This window comes from Periplaneta americana, chromosome 17 (assembly GCF_040183065.1).
Source record: "Periplaneta americana isolate PAMFEO1 chromosome 17, P.americana_PAMFEO1_priV1, whole genome shotgun sequence".
NCBI classification, from domain to species: Eukaryota; Metazoa; Arthropoda; class Insecta; order Blattodea; family Blattidae; genus Periplaneta; species Periplaneta americana.
Genome location: NC_091133.1, coordinates 92,316,133 through 92,337,988, shown reverse-complemented (window position 1 = coordinate 92,337,988; position 21,856 = coordinate 92,316,133). Strand labels below are relative to the sequence as shown.

Below are 21,856 nucleotides of genomic sequence, written 5' to 3'. Positions count from 1 at the left end.
ATTCTCATCTGTTTCCATTCTATTTCCTTCCTTTCTCATCTGTTTCTATTCTTATATCCCTCTTTCTTGTCTGTTATCATTTTATTCTCTTCCATTCTCATCTGTTTCCATTATATTCACTTCCTTTCTCATCTGTTATCATTTTCTTCTCTTCCATTCTCATCTGTTTCCATTATATTCAGTTCCTTAGTCATCTGTTTCCATTCTAATATCCCTCTTTCTTATCTGTTATAATTTTATTGTCTTCCATTCTCATCTGTTTACATTATATTCACTTCCTTTCTCATCTGTTTCCATTCTATCCTCTTCCTTTCTCATCTGATTGCAATCTACTATCTTCACTGATCATCTGTTACTATTGTACCCTTTTCATTTCTCATGTTACCATTCTACTCTCTTCCATTCTCATTAGCGTCCATTCTATTCCCTTCCTTTCTCATCTGATTCCAATCTACTCTCTTCACTGATCATCTGTTACTATTGTACTCTTTTCATTTCTGATGTTAACATTCTACTCTCTTCCATTCTCATTAGTATCGATTCTATTCTCTTCCTTCCTTATCTGTTTCCATTCTATCCTCTTCCTTTCTCATCTGATTCCAATCTATTCTCTTCACTGATCATACATTACTATTGTACCCTTTTCATTTCTCATGTTACCATTCTACTCTCTTTCATTCTCATTAGTGTCCATTCTATTCTCTTCCTTCCGTATCTGTTTCCATTCTATTCTCTTCCTTTCTCATCTGATCCCAATCTACTCTCTTCACTAATCATCTCTTACTATTGTACACTTTTCATTTCTCATGTTACCATTCTACTCTCTTCCATTCTCATTAGTATCGATTCTATTCTCTTCCTTCCTTATCTGTTTCCATTCTATCCTCTTCCTTTCTCATCTGATTCCAATCTATTCTCTTCACTGATCATATGTTACTATTGTACCCTTTTCATTTCTCATGTTACCATTCTACTCTCTTTCATTCTCATTAGTGTCCATTCTATTCTCTTCCTTCCGTATCTGTTTCCATTCTATTCTCTTCCTTTCTCATCTGATCCCAATCTACTCTCTTCACTAATAATCTCTTACTATTGTACACTTTTCATTTCTCATGTTACCATTCTACTCTCTTCCATTCTCATTAGTATCGATTCTATTCTCTTCCTTCCTTATCTGTTTCCATTCTATCCTCTTCCTTTCTAATCTGATTCCAATCTATTCTCTTCACTAATCATCTCTTACTATTGTACACTTTTCATTTCTCATGTTACCATTCTACTCTCTTCCATTCTCATTAGTATCGATTCTATTCTCGTCCTTCCGTATCTGTTTCCATTCTATCCTCTTCCTTTCTAATCTGATTCCAATCTATTCTCTTCACTAATCATCTCTTACTATTGTACCCTTTTCATTTCTCATGTTACCATTCTACTCTCTTTCATTCTCATTAGTGTCCATTCTATTCTCTTCCTTCCGTATCTGTTTCCATTCTATTCTGATTCCAATCTACTCTCTTCACTGATAATCTGTTACCATTGTACCCTTTTCATTTCTCATGTTACCATTTTACTCTCTTCCATTCTCATCAGTGTCCATTCCATTCTCTTCCTTGCTTATCTGTTTCCATTCTATTCTCTTCCTTTCTCATCTGATTCCAATCTACTCTCTTCACTGATCATCTGTTACCATTGTACTCTTTTCATTTCTCATGTTACCATTCTACTCTCTTCCATTCTCATCAGTGTCCATTCTATTCTCTTCCTTACTTATCTGTTTTCATAATATTATATTCCTTTCTCAGCTGTTTCTATTCTGTTCACTTTTCTGTTTTCTTTCTATTCTCTTTATAATTTGTTATTTTTTAATCTCTTCCGTATGGTTCTCTTCTGTTCAACTGAATTCTACTCTACCCTGTCTTATGTATCGTTCTGTTTGTTTACCATCATATCGTACGGTTCTCTGCTGTTCATAGACAGTTCTTCAATCTACCAAACCGGACATACGGCTCAGTTTCCCTTCTTAAAGCAGTCAGACTGAAGAATATATCGCCCTTAGAGTAATTTTTCTCTTTCAGTTGCGTTTAAATCTGTGAACCTCGGATATGATGGCACGCATATCGAGTGTACATACATATAGAAAATAGTTTTCAAACATTTGGAGGAGTGTCTTCTGCAGGACTAACAGCTGGGCAGTGAGATGCGGTTCCAGTCACGAAATTACCTCGGGGTCTGGGACTTCCAACTACTGGGGGGGGGGGGGGGACTAGAGTTAAACATCTTCTTAAACCTAGACTCTCTGTGTGTTTAATTGCCGCATTAGGGCACCGTACTGACGGCAACACACCCAAATACTTCGCTCTGCTTTTATTTGAGAAAACAGTTTAGGACAGTATCTCTTAAATTTAATTCCAACCTTTACATCCCATTACGCTTTTGAAATATGTACACAAACAAGCTTTTAGATATCATGACCATCTCCTTCTCGCATGCGTGCTAACGCCAAGGCACGCGAATCTACTTAGCCTTGGCGTGTTATGTAATTTTCGACAGTTTTAATATGGCGATATTTTCTTCACCTACTGAAAACATTTTTTTTTTTTCGTGGTCAATTTGTATTGATAGGTATAATAGCACCTTTATGATTTCTGTAAATTCAAATACCTCTTTTTTTTTTAATAATATGGAAAAAGGGAGGGGGGAACCGTGACTGTATTGAATACAACTTGGATGCATTTTTCTTTTTGCTTTGGGGAACGATTTCTTGTATACACGCATCACGATTCACGGTGCATATAAAGGGGATTTTACAAAAGGCATTCAAAATCCCGATTTAATGTTCCAAACATACCAATCCCTGCACGTGCTGCTTTTTTCTCTGTTTGGAATTTCGTTCCATTATAATCGAAGTTGAAATGTACTTACTGACCTATAAAAGAGAAGCTTCTGAAAAGAACGCATTATTTACCTACTTGTTTAGCATATAACTCCAATGGACATATTTATTTCTGTAAACTGTAACAAGAGATAAATCTTTTTAAGTGGTTGATAGTAATTATGTAGACTGAATTCAGGATTCATTTGATATTTTTTTATTATTTATTTGATTTTTTTTTTAAAATTTGGATTGTCAACTCTACCATATTTCCGAAGGAAACTTTCTATTTTGGCTCCCGTATTGTTCTGGTCTATTTCGTCTTCATCGCACAATACAGAATAATAAAAATAATAATAATAATAATAATAATAATAATAATAATAATATTTTCAAGTTATTAATAGTAGGATATTTTATAATAAAAATTTCGTACAACCATCGGCGTACCTGAAGCGGTAGCCTGCCTGCCTGCCTGTTGATCCGGAGTTGCGCTTCGATTCTCCTCTTTGCTGATTACCTGATTGAATTTTTCTGAGGTTTTCACCAATTGTAATGTGAATGTCAAGTAATCCCATGACGAATCCTCGGCCTCATCTCGCCAAATACTATCTCGCTTCATCATTTTCATCGATACTAATTTGTTAATACGACGTCATTAAGTAACCGGTTAAAATTAATACCATTACTTTCACATTAATGAAACAATTTTGTAATTTTGTATGATAATAGTCATTGATTTCTATCTGATTCTCAGTTTATATTAAATGCGTTTTTTCTCTCTTTTTCTCTTTCTTTTTTCTCTTGTGTGTTAGTTATCAGTCTGAATTAAGTTAATTAGTGTACTTAGTAAACACTCTATAGTAATGTCACAAGAGGTCTGAGATAAATCCACGAGAGAAAGAGTAGCTTTATCAGGGAAATCTCAGACCTCGAGTGACATTTATTAGGACTATTTCTTGAATACAATAAAAATAAAAATAATACATCCCTAAAATTCGCTCACAAAATGTCGTTCAAAAAGTCTGGATAGCCACGTCTCATCGTATTTTTTATCGATTAAATTGATATAAATGGTCTCAAGCTCATGATGATAAAAAAGAATATGATGATGAATACGACGAAGTGTAGAGAAATGACTAAAAACATTTCAAATGTAGATATGGAGAAGAATACAGTTTGAGAGGAAGACGGAAAAGAGGGAAGATTGGAGAATGCTGGGTTTGCAGTGAAAGACCTCCCCTTGGGCAGAACACTGTATGTATGTATGTATGTATGTATGTATGTATGTAGTCGACATAAGGATATATGAATCTTAATCAAAGACAAAGAGGACGGAAAAGAGGGAAAATTGGAGAATGCTGGGTTTGCAATGCTCTTAGGCAGAAACTGTGACTGAATGGATGATGATGATGATGATGATGATGATGATGATGATGATGATGATGATGAGGCTTCGTATCCCAGCTACCTTAAGACTGAAGTTAAAGATACATTGTGTAGCCTATATAGTACTCCGAACACAGGTAATGCAACGGATAAGGATATAAACAAACAGGTCGTCGCTGCGTGTTCCTGGAGTATAGTCAACTTCCGACATTCTAAAGCTATACTGGTAAACACATGCTTGAGCCGTGATGTTCATTTTTTTCGTGATCTCTGCAGTGAATAACAACTTGCATTCATAAGTTACGGAACTTGACCTATGCGGATGTCACTTGAAATAATTTTATATTGCAGGAAATTCTTTCAATAGCACATGACGTTATTGGTGCGTGATTTAGTACAAGATATTCCTATTGTGCGATATGTTTTCTTGTTTAGGATCTTGCATCTCGCTCATCACTGAAAACCCACTAATTTTCTATGCACTTTTCTAGAAATTCCCTAAAATTGAGATTATTTAAATTATTAATTGGGATGTTGGCATTGAACATCATGGTAGGCTACACAAATCCATGCTAAACGTCTAGTTAATATCTTCATAATTTTGAGATTTTTTGATACTGTTTTTTTTATTACGTTCAACACACTTTCTGTGCCTTTTGGTATTTCAGTCACTTTCAATACATTGTTTTTTGTCACTTTTACGTTTATTTTATAAAATTGATATGTAATGTTGTCTACATTGACAGTAAAAATATTAGTTCAAATATCCTCATTTATGCCCCGCAATATTACACGCTCTGCAATTAACCTTCAACAGCCACAAAGGTGTAGTTATTTAAATAGCCCTAATACGATTAGTAAGGGCAGTGAGCGATAAGATTACTTTCTATGGCTGCGTCTCGATTTTCACTTTTTAGAGGAAGAGGGCAGAGGATGCGTAACTATTTTGTATACGAATGTACCTGTACCTGCTCTGTGACGTTACATATAATTTGAATCAGGCAACTTCATTCCAGTTTATAGGTAGATGGAATACGGAGCCTGATGATGATGATGATGATGATGATGATGATGATGATGATGATTACGATATGAACAAAATTACTTGCTTTTTCTATGAATTCTGTACAATCGGCATTCTCAGAAAGTCCATAAATATTTATTCTGAAATGTTTACAAACGAAGTTCACCTTTGCTGTGACACAATTAGGAAGATTGCGTTATCGGGAACGGAACGAGTTGTTCTCACGCCGGTGCACACTTATCGCGTATCGGAGGGTGAACGACTGCGTGAATAGCAGCTGATGTCCAGCGCTCATGCGGGCTCCTCCGCTTCTTCATTTTATTGTCGATGATACTGAATTTGAACTGCCACGACGATTCCCCCGCAGTTAAGAACGTCATTTCCTGCGGATATGAATATAAATTCACTCTGTTCGTAAAGATTTTCTAAAAACACGTATATTTGCATTTGAAGGTGTGAAATTATGGCGTAACTTCCTGAAAAGATGTAGTGATATTTCTTAATGCTGTTGAATAGCTTTCATTCAATAGTTCTGAGTGTTTTTGACATTACTAGGTTTGTGTGCTTTTCCTCTATATTAAGTTTCCGGAGATTTTTTACAATCAATTGAACCAAATTTTTTGACAGTCTCTCCTATTGTGACATCACTGGATGGTAGTTGTTTCTGCAATTATCACAGTTTTCTCAGTTGTTTTTATTCTACAATTACTCCATAACAGCTCTTTTCTCCCATTATCCTGCAGTAACCTCCGTTATTGTAGAGAAAAGATAAAGACAGAATAATGTTTACAATTTTATTTTTTATATTACGTCAAGATAACATCTGCGTTTTGTCAGAGTTGCATCTTGAAAGCCACAAAATATTACCTAAAGTCTCATACTAGCCATACCAACACGTAAGACATCATCGTATTCATCATCATAAGCAATCTCGCTCTCGCGCTTGTGGAATACCCTACCCAGTGACATCAGAGACTATCGGAATTTAGTAGCGTTCAAAAGCAAGCTTATTAAGAAAAGTATTTTCTTACTGCGTAGAGTAGGTTTAATTTGTACTTAATCAATAAAAGAAATGCTTCTCTCTTCTTAACTTTTACAATAAACTGTCTAGCTTTTATTAATCAGTTAATCTTTTAGTACTTTGATTTTTATTGTATCTGTAAATTTATTATTAATTGTAATTATAATTGTAATTGTATTCTTAATATTGTAGTTGTAATCCCCTGGTAGAGGGGAAGAGAAGGCCTGATGGCCTTATCTCTGCCAGGTTAAATAAATAAAATAAATAAAAATAAATGAAAAAAATAAAGTTGACTATTCGTCACCTAAACAAAGCAGTAGTGTGCTTATCGTATTGAAGAAAATACCATTTCACACTATTTTTGCAAAAAGAGTATTATATTAAATTAATGATTGGGATAGGTGGGCAACTTTTTCTTTCAAAGTGTCAACACAACCTCAGTGCAGGTAGAACGGACTCTGCGCTGTCCGCATTTCACGAGAAGATCATGCGAGGGGAGTATGGTTCTTGCGGGGTAAGAGGAGCGAATAAGCCAGTAACTCAGCGTTCTTGAAGAAGAAGGTGAATGGGGGTGATGTCATTGGCCGGCTGGGACAAACAAGACTCGGTCAATGGCCGGGCGGTTCCATGTCGGGGATAGGTTATAAGAGTGGGGGAAAAACTTGCATTCTTTGCTCGGATCTTCTCGTGAAAAGCGGACAGTACTAGCTGTAGTGTCTGTATGAGGTTCTTGCAAGATACAAGTTCGCTCGCGTCTGCAGTAAGTGGCGGCTCGTTTTAAGTGATCATTTCCCTTTAGTAATGAATCTAAAGAGAGAGAGTTTTTTTTTTTATTAAGAAGGGAGGTAAAGCTTGTATTATGTTCTATTACACTTTCTTACGCATGGCATTTTATGTTACAAATAAATACAGTGAAGGTTTTAGTAAAGAATTACTATCTAGCTCTGCTTTAGAATAGCTGAAGGTAAAAATGAGATATCAACAAGGTGAGACTGATATCAAATATCGTTAGCACGTCGTGCGTGCGAGTTACAGAATTGCACGACATATGATCGACTAGCTAAGAACATTTATGGATAAATATGGAATGTGGCAGTATCATGTAGAACATAGACGACTTCACTTTCCTTGACTATAAACTATCTTGAAGGGTGATAAGAAAATCTTCTTATCAAATATAAAACCCTAATTCAAGACCTATAGCAGAATGCACTGGTAAGTTTAGAGAAACAGTGACAATTGATAAGGAATCGAGATTTTTCTGAAATTCTTTTGGCTTACAGCACGCCACTCAGATTTGAGCGAAATCAGGAATCGAAATGTTCGTAATGCTGCCTAAGTCAGAATTTCCAAATACACTCTTTGCTTCCATATATACTGTGCTTGAGGTAGAGTTTAATACAAGAAAGAAGTGTAAAAGCTCTCAAAGTACAGAAAGAGCTCAGAAGTAAGTTTATTTAATTTGCCGTGGCGTGTAAAAATACTTCCTAGAATTTGTGATTGTTTGCGAATACAGACTATTACCTTTCTGAGAACAGAGGAATACTCTTTAATTTATAAAGACTTGTAAATTCTCACGTTCTGTGTTTCAAATAAGACGTAATAAGAAATATTAACAAATAGTGTAATCACTAATCATAAATAAGTGTTGCAGCTATATCTGTTGAATCTTGAAAAGATTCTATTCAGTTTGTGTTTCCAGTACTAAACTAATTTACAAAGCTAGGAAATATAATTTTGTTATGAGTGTTTAGGTACAGTCTGTGAGTGAGTTGTCAACGAAATGAGTGTAGTGCTGGAAGGTACTTGTGCAGGCATCATATTCGTAGGTTTTAATTCGTACTTAGGGTTAAGATACAAATTACATTTACTTTAAATGCTAAGTGATCGTGTTTAATTTAATTTAGGATGCTCCCTGTTATTATTATTATTATTATTATTATTATTATTATTATTATTATTATTATTGTTATTATCACTAATTTATTATTAATTGTCATTATTGAGTGTAGGCTAATTAGCTACCACTGCCACCGGGTATATACCCATTTGCAGTATGAATACATACATACATACATACATACATACATACATACATACATACATACATACATACATACATACATACATACATACATACATACAGACTTACTAAAGGATTTACCAACAACCAAAAATGTATTTAAAAATAGGCTTAAGGACCTCACTAATAGACGGTAATTATACACAGTATTTAAAGGGTGTAAATGATATGTTGTTATTGAAGTGTTGTATCAGTGAATTATGTTGTGTCAGTGAAGTGTGTTGTATCAGTAAAGAAGTATGTCGTGTCAGTGAAGTGTGCTGTGTAAGTGAAACGTGTTCCTGTCAGTGAAGCTTTATAGTTTATAGTGGCAGTGCATAGTATTTGAACAGTGAAATGTTTTTGAAGTGTTAGTGAAATCAGGATAGAATCAGTGAAATGTGTTGTAGTTCCATTGCAGTGAGTGAGTTGACAGCGAAATGAGTGTAATTTGAAAGGTACTTGTGCAGATATGAACATATCATACTCGTGGGTTTTAGTTCGATCTTAGTTTTAAGATACAAATTAGATTTATTTCAAATGTTATTTTAAGTGATCGTTTCATTAAAGTAGTATATTCCCTGTTGTTGTTGTTATTATTAATTATTGTTAGTATTAATTATTAGTATTATTATTAATTTTATTTTTAATTAATAAGTTTATTATTGTCATTATTGAGTGTAATTAATTACCACTGCCACCGGGTATATACCCACTGCAGTGTGAATAAATACATACATACATACATACATACATACATACATACATACATACATACATACATACATACATACATACATACGTACAGTCCACACCTGTGGAATAACGGTCAGCGTGTCTGGCCGCGAAACCAGGTGGCACGGGTTCGAATCCCGGTCGGGGCAAGTTACCTGGTTGAGGTTTTTTCCGGAGTTTTCCCTCAACCCCATACGAGAAAATGGATAACTTTCGGTGCTCGACCCCGGACTCATTTCATCGGCATTACCACCTACATCTCATTCAGAAGCTAAATAACCTGAGATGTTGATACAGCGTCGTAAAACAACCCAATAAAAATAAAAAAGTGCATACATACATACATACATACATACATACATACATACATACATACATACAGTCGACATTGTTGGCGAGTTGTGGTATAGCGCTTGCCTTCTATGCTTAAGGTTGCGGGTTCGATCCCGGGCCAGGTCGATGGCATTTAAGTGTGCTTAAATGGGACAGGCTCATGTCAGTAGATTTACTGGCATGTAAAAGAACTCCTGCGGTACAAAATTCCGGCACATCCGGCGACGCTGATATAACCTCTGCAGTTGCGAGCGTCGTTAAATAAAACATAACATTTTTAACAATTTTTTACATACATACATACATACATACATACATACATACATACATACATACATACATACATACATACATACATACATACATACATACAGTCGACCTGGTTGGCGAGTTGTGGTATAGCGCTTGCCTTCTATGCTTAAGGTTGCGGGTTCGATCCCGGGCCAGGTCGATGGCATTTAAGTGTGCTTAAATGGGACAGGCTCATGTCAGTAGATTTACTGGCATGTAAAAGAACTCCTGCGGTACAAAATTCCGGCACATCCGGCGACGCTGATATAACCTCTGCAGTTGCGAGCGTCGTTAAATAAAACATAACATTTTTAACAATTTTTTACATACATACATACATACATACAGTCGACCTGGTTGGCGAGTTGTGGTATAGCGCTTGCCTTCTATGCTTAAGGTTGCTGGTTCGATCCCGGGCCAGGTCGATGGCATTTAGGCCTAAGTGTGCTTAAATGGGACAGGCTCATGTCAGTAGATTTACTGGCATGTAAAAGAACTCCTGCGGTACAAAATTCCGGCACATCCGGCGACGCTGATATAACCTCTGCAGTTGCGAGCGTCGTTAAATAAAACATAACATTTTTTAACAATTTTTTACATACATACATATGATGAGACAAAGAGGAAGGCAGAAAATGGGAAAGACTAGGGAACGCTGGGTTTGCAGTAAAAGACCTGCCCTTGGGCAGCACACTATGAATGAATGAAAAAAAAAAAAAAAAAAAAAAAATATATATGTATAAAGACGGGTAAAGAAGAAAGGGTTCAGATTTCTTTTATTACTGTATGTTTTCATATTCCTGTATGTAAGAATAATTTTGAGAATTGTTTTATGGAAATTTTGTGAATGCTACTCTTATGAAATTTCGCAATGTATTTTCTTTAGTATGACTGATTGGTCGTCACAGTGAAAGGTTTGGCCTCTTGATCGGACAAGTGACAAACGCGCGATGAGCTACGGTCACCGCCCAGGTGTTCAAGCACCTTTATCCATTACGGTACCAGTTCGAGTAGAGTGTAACAAACATTGTACAAACTTAATATATGCGACTTAATGAGCCTCCGAAGGCTTTTGATCGCGAGTTCTTCTAGACTTCATCTCCTCATGCTTGTTCATCCATCATGCCACAGCATTTTATTTATACCATCATCATGCAGAAACAAAAAAAAATGTTATTATAATTAAAGCTGGTTTCAGATTTGTTAATTTCTTTTCTTTATGAGCTCTATTCGAATAATTAAAAAGGAAATTCAGAGCCCTCGCATTATAAAAAAGAAGAAGAGAGTTTCAAAAGAGATTAAAACTATATAGGAGGTGTGGGAGAAAGGTTTCATGATTTGGGAAAGAAAAATGAGGGTTATCAGTTACCGTCTTGAAGGGTCGGTCGGCTTTTAACCCCGTAACAGCCGAGCATCGTACATAGATATTCATGGACTCTCTGTCTCGCTCTGTGGCTGATATAAAACCGCAACACCTCGGCCAGCGTTACAGCTTGCCCGCGAGTTAATCTATCATCCCTTTATCGTGCAATGTTGACGGCCAAGAAATTAAAAAGGAGGAGGTGGTTTTCTGTACCGGTGAATAATGAGCCATCACAGGGTTATGAAGATCGCCGGTCTGCCTGCAGACGGACGAGTACAGCCGGGCGCGCAGCCGGTCTCATATTGTGAGGGCGATAAAATTCCACTGCCGTTTTTTTGACGGACGCACTCGTCTCAGGTACACAAGAGGCGGTACTTGGGATGACGCAAATTTTGCATCACTTTAGTTATCTCTCCGAACCAGTCTACAAAGTAGCCGTGTGGTCTTGTGGAATGCATGGCCATGGCTTCTGATGCCGTTTGTCATGTAAGTATTGGCATAAAAATCTGCTTTATCCAAATACAGTAGAACCTAGTTCAGCACGAATTAATATTCTTAGGCCCAATTGTATAAAACTCCCTGACTAAAGATCAACTTTGATCGAAGATCGAAAAGTGAACCGAGTTCAGATACTTCTTCTATTGTATAAAACTTTTCTGCGATCAAATTACCTTGGTTCAATTCCAATCTAAGTTAACGTGAAAAGGATTTGGCAACATCGCATAAACAGGTGAAATATGTGATGCGCGGACCATGTTGTACAGGTTTGTTCAGTGTTGCCAATCTAGCGACTTTAACTCTTTTTCAATAACAATTTCTTTTAACTTTTGTGTTGCTTAAATAGGGATTTAGCGAACTTTTGAGCACCCCATAGTGACAAAATTTAATCTTTCTTTATTGATAATGAGAAATCTAGCGACTTTACAACTACTTTTTGGCGACTTTCCGTACACTCTGTTGGAGACACTGGTTTGTTTTGTGCAACGTAAATATTGGCGGACAATAAGAAGAAGGTTGACTGTTCTCCAAATTGTTATCATGTTATGGTGTTTGATACTGCTAAACACAATAAAGCTTTATAAAACGACAAATTGAAAATTTGTGAATGTACCTATCATATCCATTAATAATTAATGGTTGTTATAAACATAATATAATTATAGGTTATGTTATTTGATACTGCTGAGCACGATAGAGCCTTATAAAATATAAGATTGTTTGTGTATTAAGGCAAGAAATTGAAAAAAAAAAAATACATATATATAAATGTAACTACCATATCTATTAATATTAATAACAATGGTTTTTCTACTTGCACAATCTGCCACTCGTATATTTCAAACAGAAAAGAAATAACTGAACTTGGATCATCTAACTTAATCGGAGAAATTTCTTCAGTCAAAGTTGACTTTAGTTTGAGACAAATTAATCTCAGATTAGACTTTATACAACACAAAATTCCGAGTTCAGCTAGAACAAGGATCAATTTAACCTCTGATCTAAGATTAAATGGTTTAAACAATCGGCCCTTAATGATGTTCCTAGCATACCTGATCAGGCACCAAAAACGAAATATAAAGTTCCAATATCCTTATGATTTGTTGAGAATATTCATCGTTGCAAAGTTAGTGGAATGGCTGAGATTAAATAGGTGATAGATTGTAAATATATTAAGGAGAATTGTTATACATAGGGCTCGGATTTTTAGGTGCAAAAAATAGGGAAAATATTTATTTTTCTGTGCTAAAAATCGGAAAAATATGTGATAAAAATGGAAAACATTTAATTATGTTTCAATTATTTTATGTAAATATAAGCAATATGCAGTACTCACCAATTGCAGCGATAATAATAATAATAATAATAATATTAAACTGCCCCCCCCCCATTGAGGGTAGCCCTTACGGACTCAGTATATCCTAAAAAAATTATTATACATATGTAAACATAGATATTACATTTTAAAGAAGGGAAACAAAGAAAAGGGCGTGAAAAATTACAATTGCTATTAATGTGGCACCGTGTGATTAATTAGGATTTGGCAGGATTTTTTTAACACAATTATCACAATGTCATCCCTCAGAGATGTTGGCAGAGGAAACTGCCGTCGAAATTCTTGAAAAAAGCTGGTGTAGTTCCTCGAGCACCTATATTTTATTTTTATTTTATTAGGTTATTTTACGACGCTGTATCAACATCTAGGTTATTTAGCGTCTGAGTGAAATGAAGGTGATAATGCCGGTGAAATGAGTCCGGGGTCCAGCACCGAAAGTTACCCAGCATTTGCTCGTTCGAGCACCTATAAGCAAGCCGAATACCTCAACGTGAATTAAGACATATTTCAGCTTGAAATAGTTGACTGTAGGCTCATAGATCGACTTCTTCTCAAGGTGGACCTCGCCGGACTGATGACATCCTACTTCAAAACGTAACGTGGGGTCCACAATGACGCCCTGTTTAGTGTCAGCATTGTACGCTAAAATGTCTACTCGTCTCGTTGACCCATTTTCAGCTAGACAGGAGATTTCTTCTTCTACTATCCAGCCCTTACTACTTAATTAACTTATTATTCCCAGAACATGAATTTTACCAGCAATCAAAAAGTATTGGGAATAAATTTGAATAAGGAACAAACAAAAGTTTCCTTCCCAGGCAGGATTCGAACCACGAAAGTCTTAAGTTACCAGTCTGTCGTGCTCTGGAGTGAACAAGGCTCTGAAATCAGCTACAAGGGTCGGTCCGGTATTTTTTTGCCACTACTGTACTATGTTCTGGTCACGAGACATAATCATGTGCTTTATTTTTTGGGATTTACTTCCAAACCTATCTCCTTACTTGTTTCAAGTAAGATTTCCGTGTTTTTTTCCGAATAGCGGCATATTTTAAATATGCAATATATATTTTTAAATTTTACATTTTATTTCGACCCTAAAAAATATTAATGTGTAGGGGACTCCTCTAATGTGGTGTTGACGTAACACATCACCTTCACATAAGAGAACATGAAACTTCACATTGATAACATGTGAACTTATATGTGCCAGGCGAGATTTCAACTGGCTTTCACACAATATTAAAGTTGCGACACGACTATTGGGCAGTTTAATGTATAAAAATTATTATTTACTTAATACTGCAGGAAGATAAATTGACTTTGGAAGGAAGTAGGTGTAGTCTGACGGGGTGTCCTCCATATGTGTGGGTTTAATCATATGCTATATTTTGAAATGATGAATGTGCCACAGTGATAACTCTTGAATAAACACTCTTGACTACGGTGGAAAATTTCCGTTATGCAAATGTGTAAATATAAATTAGAGGCATATATCGGTGTATTCTTGAGGACGGCTCTCTCAAATGGAAACGCTTCATAGTGTGCTAAATACCAGTGCGTAGAGTACTGAGAATCCTTGAACCCGCCACACATACGCTGCCTTATTTTATATCGCAGTAATTATTGTGAAGTTCATCAGGAACTTAACTCTGTATATATTAAAGGAACCTAAATAATGCCACCGAAGTTGATATTGAGAAGAAGTCTATATATGAAATTTGTCTGCCTTATCTTTCTCTTACAGTCTTACTAATAAACCGTGTATAGTTTTTATACGAGACTTATGCAGAGTTGAGACAGAAAACTTTACTAATAAACCATGCATAAGCAATGGATGTATAAACAAAGGCTATAACTATACAATGGGAATTGCTTTGCAGTAGTTATATACACGAAACCCCTTGTATATAGAGAAAAAATGGCCACCCCTCTAACAGCTATTCGTATCGATTGTCATTTTATGATGATAGCTGCCCTGTAACCACAGAAAAACAAACCAAAGAGCACAAAACAATTAGAATAATATTGCTGTAGCTTGTACTCTTTGACCTAACTATACTGTGGTAATCGATTAGAGCCAGTTGTATTGTCGATACTTAACACCCCACACTAGAGCGTTCTACCGGATGCAATAGAGACCCTCAGATATTCTATTACCTTTCGTAACGAAATAATGACGAAACTATGACGTAGCTGTGTAACAGTTATACTGGGTGTTCATTTCAAAGTATGTCATGACGTCACTGTTGTTGAGTCACCGATTTGAAGCGAGTTTCACCGTATATGTCAGAGAAGTTGCCTATTATTCAAGGCGTTCAATCTGAACTTGAGAACGTGTACGGTAAAACTTGAACGTCGCCGCAACAGATGGCGGTCTGTACGGTCTGTGTGCTACCATAACCTCTTTCGAACTGTGTTTTGCGCGGGCAAGTCGTATCCAGGGTATTTGTTATCATCGGTTGCGTACGGCAACATTCGACAACACAAATCAAATGCTCCGTGTCCATATTGACCGTCGAAGTTAATGTCAACAAATACTGTACGTAAGTAATCGTCTTAACCCTCTTCACATATCCCGACAGTAAGAAAAAAACTCACCTCAGTACGTGTTTCCAAACAGTTCACATTCCTGCCACTACCAGCGTTACGGACGTATCGGTAAGTACTCTTCTGAATGAAAGCCGTACTTGCCAGGCAACTTCTCTGGCACATAGGTAATACGCCTCTGCGGAAATGTAGGAAGATTGAATTCTCTAGGCTCATCGGCTAGCCACATGACGGCATACAGCGAGCCATGACACACTTTGAACTGAACACGCAGTATATATGAACCTTGTCTGCCTTATCTTTCTCAAAAGTACAACGTCCCTCTTAAACAATGATCTGTCATTGGTTTCCTGATTGGCAGTAGAGGTTCTATTACAAAATTCACATGGAATTATCTTAAGGAACATCACATTCCTTTTGATTATGTAATGTCTATTTTTATAAATATTATCAAGAATTATCTTCAAATATTACATCATCATCTCTATTTCAATTAATCCACTTATATATTTGGCTTCAACAATTAACTTTCTCTTTTCTTTAATGTTTCAAATCACATTATATTGTACTTGTTTATTGTATTCAGGACCCTTGTGGTCACTCATATTCTTCGAGCAGATATTTTTAATGAATAAATAAAATACGTGCCTGTATAAAGGTAAATACTTGCAAAGATCCTATTTTAAGTGCTCGTATCTTGACTTAACGATAGAAAATAATGTGGAGAATTTTATTAATCATATATTCTTTAACTTACAGAAAATTAATTATTGTGTTGTCTTCATTCATAACATGGTTGAAATAAATAAATTACTGAAACTTCTATTATTAAAAGGCTGCCAAGACTGACAAATGTACCACATACAGTACATACACAATTGAATGAGGGAATTTTGGACTAAAAGCTCATATACCTCAAACTTTATATTTACAAAGGAATATTTTTTACGAAAAAAATATTTTTAAGATTATTATTGTGCGAGTTATGACGTCGAGATATTTTAACGACATTCTGTAGATTTTTAAATATTTATAGTTTTTTAAATATTTATTTATTTATTTATTTATTTATTTATTTATTTATTTATTTATTTATTTATTTATTTATTTATTTATTTATTTATTTATTTATTTATTTATTCTCGTAGTTTTCTCTTCCACACCAAATGACAGAGCATATTTGTTATGTAATTCCTATTTCATACTATCACCTTTACTTTTTAACTTTGCTTTAGAAATACAGTAATTGTTTTGTCCTAATAACAATACCTATTAAAAAAATTGCATCCTTAATGTTAATTTCATATTCGCCATTAGAAAAGTTCAGGATAACAGACAGGGTTTGGAATTGAACGGGTTACATCAGCTTCTTGTCTATGCGATGACGTGAATATGTTAGGAGAAAATCCACAAACGATTAGGAAAACACGGAAATTTTACTTGAAGCAAGTAAGTGATTGGTTTGAAAGTAAATCACGAAAAGACAAAGTATATGATTATGTCTCGTGACCAGAATATTGTACGAAATGGAAATATAAAAATTGGAGATTTATCCTTCGAAGAGGTGGAAAAATGCAAATATCTTGGAGCAACAGTAACAAATATAAATGACACTCGGGAGGAAATTAAACGCAGAATAAATATGGGAAATGCTTGTTATTATTCGGTTGAGGAGCTTTTGTCATCTAGTCTGCTATAAAAAAATCTGGAAGTTAGAATTTATAAAACAGTTATAATACCGGTTGTTCTGTATGGCTGTGAAACTTGGACTCTCACTTTGAGAGAGGAACGGAGATTAAGGGTGTTTGAGAATAAGAGATGTGTGTATCTATTTGTGTGTACACATGTATGCTCAGCTGCGTGATTGTATTAACAAATAACTGAATTTCGTCTCACCCTCTAGACGTTCTACATAAAACACACCACCACCGCCATGAAGTATCTGTCTGGAAGTGGTGGGGTTGGGGGGATGAATTTTAAGTCCTTAGCTGGAGGGTGTGGGTTCTAATTCAGAAGACTTGATACATCACGGCACGTCTTGGTCTTGTGGTTTTATGCTTGATGTCCGCGTGACGTTTTAATAATGAAAGTAAACCACTGGAAGGCGCGGTACAGTCTCAGAAGAATGATGCATCTTTTGTAATCTAACTTTAAGGAATTCAATTTTGGCGAAGGATTTCTGTTTATAAATATTTATTATATATAACCCTGTCCAGGTAACTCGTAGATCTAATTTGTGGATAATTACTTGAAGTTTTCACTTTGCTCTTTTTTGCTTTCAGAAAGTACAATAATAATAATAATATTAATAATAATAGGTCTAATAATAATGGCAATCCTCATCATATTGTTCTATCGAAATCTACTAAAGACTTGTAGGAAAGGAATACCAATTGTTAAGTTGAGAGGTTCCCTATGATGATGATGATGATGATGATAATAATAATAGATCTAATAATAATGGCAATCATCATCGTCATATTGTTCTATCGAAATCTGCTAAAGACTTGTAGGAAAGGAATACCAATTGTTAAGTTGAGAGGTTCCCTATGATGATAATAATAATAATAATAATAATAATAATAAATATAATAATAATAATAATAATAATAATAGGTCTAATAATAATGGCAATCATCATCATATTGTTCTATCGAAATCTGCTAAAGACTTGTAGGAAAGGAATACCAATTGTTAAGTTGAGAGGTTCCCTATGATAATAATAATAATAATAATAATAATAATAATAATAATAATAATAAATATAATAATAAAAGGTCTAATAATAATGACAATCATCATCATATTGTTCTATCGAAATCTGCTGAAGACTTGTAGTAAAGGAATACCAATTGTTAAGTTGAGAGGTTCCCTATGATAATAATAATAATAATAATAATAATAATAATAATAATAATAGGTCTAATAATAACGGTAATCATCATCATATTGTTCTATCGAAATCTGCTAAAGACTTGTAGTAAAGGAATACCAATTGTTCAGTTGAGATGTTTCCTATGATAATAATAATAATAATAATAATAATAATAATAATAATAATAATGGCAATCATCGTCATATTGTTCTATCGAAATCTGCTAAAGACTTGTAGTAAAGGAATACCAATTGTTAAGTTGAGAGGTTCCCTATGATGATAATAATAATAATAATAATAATAATAATAGTAATAATAACAATGATAATAATAATATAATAATGATAATAATAGGCCTAATATTAATGGCACTCATCATCATACTGTTCTATCGAAATCTGCTAAAGACTTGTAGTAAAGGAATACCAATTGTTAAGTTGAGAGGTTCCCTATGATGATGGTGATAATAATAATATTATAATAAGAGGCCTAATAATAATGCAATCATCATCATCATCATCATCATATTGTTCTATCGAAATCTGCTAAAGACTTGTAGTAAAGGAATAGCAATTGTCAAGTTGAGAGGCTCCCTATGAGAAACATAAATTAGTCGTGTTTACGACGTTACACACTTTTAAAAATGAGGAAAAGACAAATATACATACATAATAAGTTATGCAGTTTCCCTGCATAAATGTTAAATTATTATGCTTTTATAAATAAAGGCAAAATATGCACTTTTATGCACAATAAAATTAATATCATTGTATTCAGAAATTTGTGATTCATGTAGATAATCTTTCAGCATATTCACAAAGGATAGAGAACAAATATGCAAATGCATGAACTACCTTTCCCTAGTCGTCAGTTACGGTCTTTCTTTTGCACTTGGATAAGAAACTAATTAGTTGTTTTTTATACCAATGAACTCAGGATGATATATTGTATAAACATGGCAATTTTTATTCCACTCTGAACACTAAAAGCCTAGATATATTGAGCTAAACTTTTGTACTGGAATTTTTTAATCGCACAGATATCAGTGACATCACTACCTACTCCCCTTAAATACATTCGAGGGTCTATTTCCTCTAGAAAAGTTTAGCTATTAAATTTTATGGATGTAGAAAATATGAAGGCGCCACCGATCATTTATTAAATAGGTTTTACCGCATTCGTTGATGAATAGTGTTTGTGCCACGGGGTAGGAATTATAAAAAATACGTCGTTGAGGTCGTGATTTATTACACAAAGGATGGAGAGAGCATTTCTCCAGGGCACAACAAATTCGAGCGTTTGTTATTATAATGAAGACCATTATTTTCGCTTATTGTGTTAATGATTGTCGAACCCACAAAAATAAACAGTGGGTGATTGTATGTGCAGGGGCTACTTGTTTCGAAATTGATTAGGTTCGAGGATCAATAATATCTCCCTCTTAGGAATCGGTATATACATTTATTTAGGTCAGGAGATGCTCTTTGTTTGTTCTTCTTCTTTTGTTCTTCAGATCTGCTGATTTACGAAGATCAATCACTCGGATTGTAACGAGCTGGGGTGCAAATGGGTTAACTTTGAAAATATACTTATTTTTTGTTGATGGCTAGCAATTAATTTTCATACTCTTTGTTACATCATTGGGGTCATATGATACAAGGAGAGGGCGAGGAAGGTGACATATGAGCACGGGGGCTTGTAAATAAGATATAGACAGACATACAGACAGATAGACAGACTTCGGAGTGACGGTAAGAGGCGAAAATGAAAAAGTAAATTATTGGAGAAAGAGGATGAAGAACGAGACAAATTGATGTGCGAGAGGGAGAGAAAAGAGAGAGAGAGAGAGAGACTGGAAAAAGGGACTAGAACATGTACAGTGTTGTCAAAGAATAACAGAATTGTTCATTTGTTTATCTGAAAATGAGAAAATGTTTTCGCAGTGGTTTTTGTTGAAATTTGAAGTAAAATAGGTGCTTGTTGATATTTGTTTACTGTCTTAAAACTAAGTTCATTTTATGCTAATTTGCCTTCAAAAGAATAAAATCTGAAAATATGCTTTTGTTTAATGTGAACCCAAAATAGGCTGCTTTTTATTAAGTGTCTTGAAGTGAGACTAATTTTTTATGTTTTTTTTTTTTTTTTTTTTTTTTTTTTTTTAATGTTCCTTGTAAATCAAAAGCTGGGTGATATTTGTTCACTGTCTTAAACTATGTAGATTTATGATGAAGGATGAGTGGAACAGAGAAAAATTCTCTCCGGCACCGGGATTTGAACCCTTTTTTTTCTGCTCTACGTGCTGACGCTCTATCCACTAAGCCACACCCGATTCCCATCTCTGTTCTACTCATCCTTCATCATATGGTGACGCAGAATTTCTGCACGGAAATATCATACATACTTCGGTACATCGTAATAATATATTATTATGCGAAAAATAATCACTTTGTGATTTAAGACGGCGCTTACTCCGTCGGATCCCGGCCACTTAGTCACTCATAACGAGTGCACCTCTGCACATGTGTGGACATTGTGCCACTGGCATACATCTGTGACGCAGTGCATGAGGGTAGGCCACTAGAGGGAACCCAAGAAGTAGAACTTAAACTGAGAGGCTTCAATCCGACATCGGGATGGGAATCCGGTGTGGCTTAGTGGATAGAGCGTCAGCACGTAGAGCTGAAAACCCGGTGCCGGAGAGAATTTATCTCTGTTCCACTCATTCTTCATCATATGATGACGCAGAATTTCTGCACGGAAATATCATATGTACTTCGGTACATCGTAATGATATATGTAGATTTATGCTATTTTTCTGTCACTATGATAAACGTGAACAGGATGACATTTTTGTTTTGTGTAAAACTGAAAGAGTCTGGCTTTCTTTCAGTATTTTGAAGTGAGACCAAGTTATGGTATAAATAAAGGTCTGATGATATTTCTTCACTGTCTTAAACTAAGTAGGTTTAATGCTACTTTGCCATCACAAGGAAGAAATTTTAACAAAATGCTTATGTTTAGCGTAAGAGGAAAATTGTCTGCTTTTTGTTCAGTGTCTTGAAGTAAGACTAAATATTTTTAAATATTTTTTAATAATCCATGTAAATCCAAAACGTGATCATTTGTTCACTATCTTAAACAGAGTACGTTTTATACTATTTTACTGGCACTAAAATAAAACCTGAACTGGATATTTTTAGTGTGAAACCGTAACAGACCGGGTTTTTGTTCAATGTCTTTAAGTAAGATTAAGGTTCTTTATTATATATTTTTGTAAATCCGAAGATTGATTATATTTGTTCACTGTCTTAAACTAAGTAGGTTTTTTTCTTTTGCTGTTTTGTTATCAGTAAAACCTGAACAGGATCTTTTACAGTGTGAACCTATAACAGGCTCGGTTCTTATTTAGCGTGTTTAAGTAAGATATAAATCCAAAAGCTTGGTGAAATTTGATCACTGTCTTAAACGAAATAGATTTTATGCTGTTTTGCTATCACTACAATAAAATCT

At 34.9% G+C, this 21,856-nt stretch overlaps 1 protein-coding gene across 3 annotated transcripts in view; it reads left to right on the top strand.

The window, feature by feature from the left end:
* Positions 1 to 21,856, top strand: part of retn (retained) — a 974,937-nt gene that overhangs the window by 601,903 nt on the left and 351,178 nt on the right. The window lies entirely within an intron of this gene.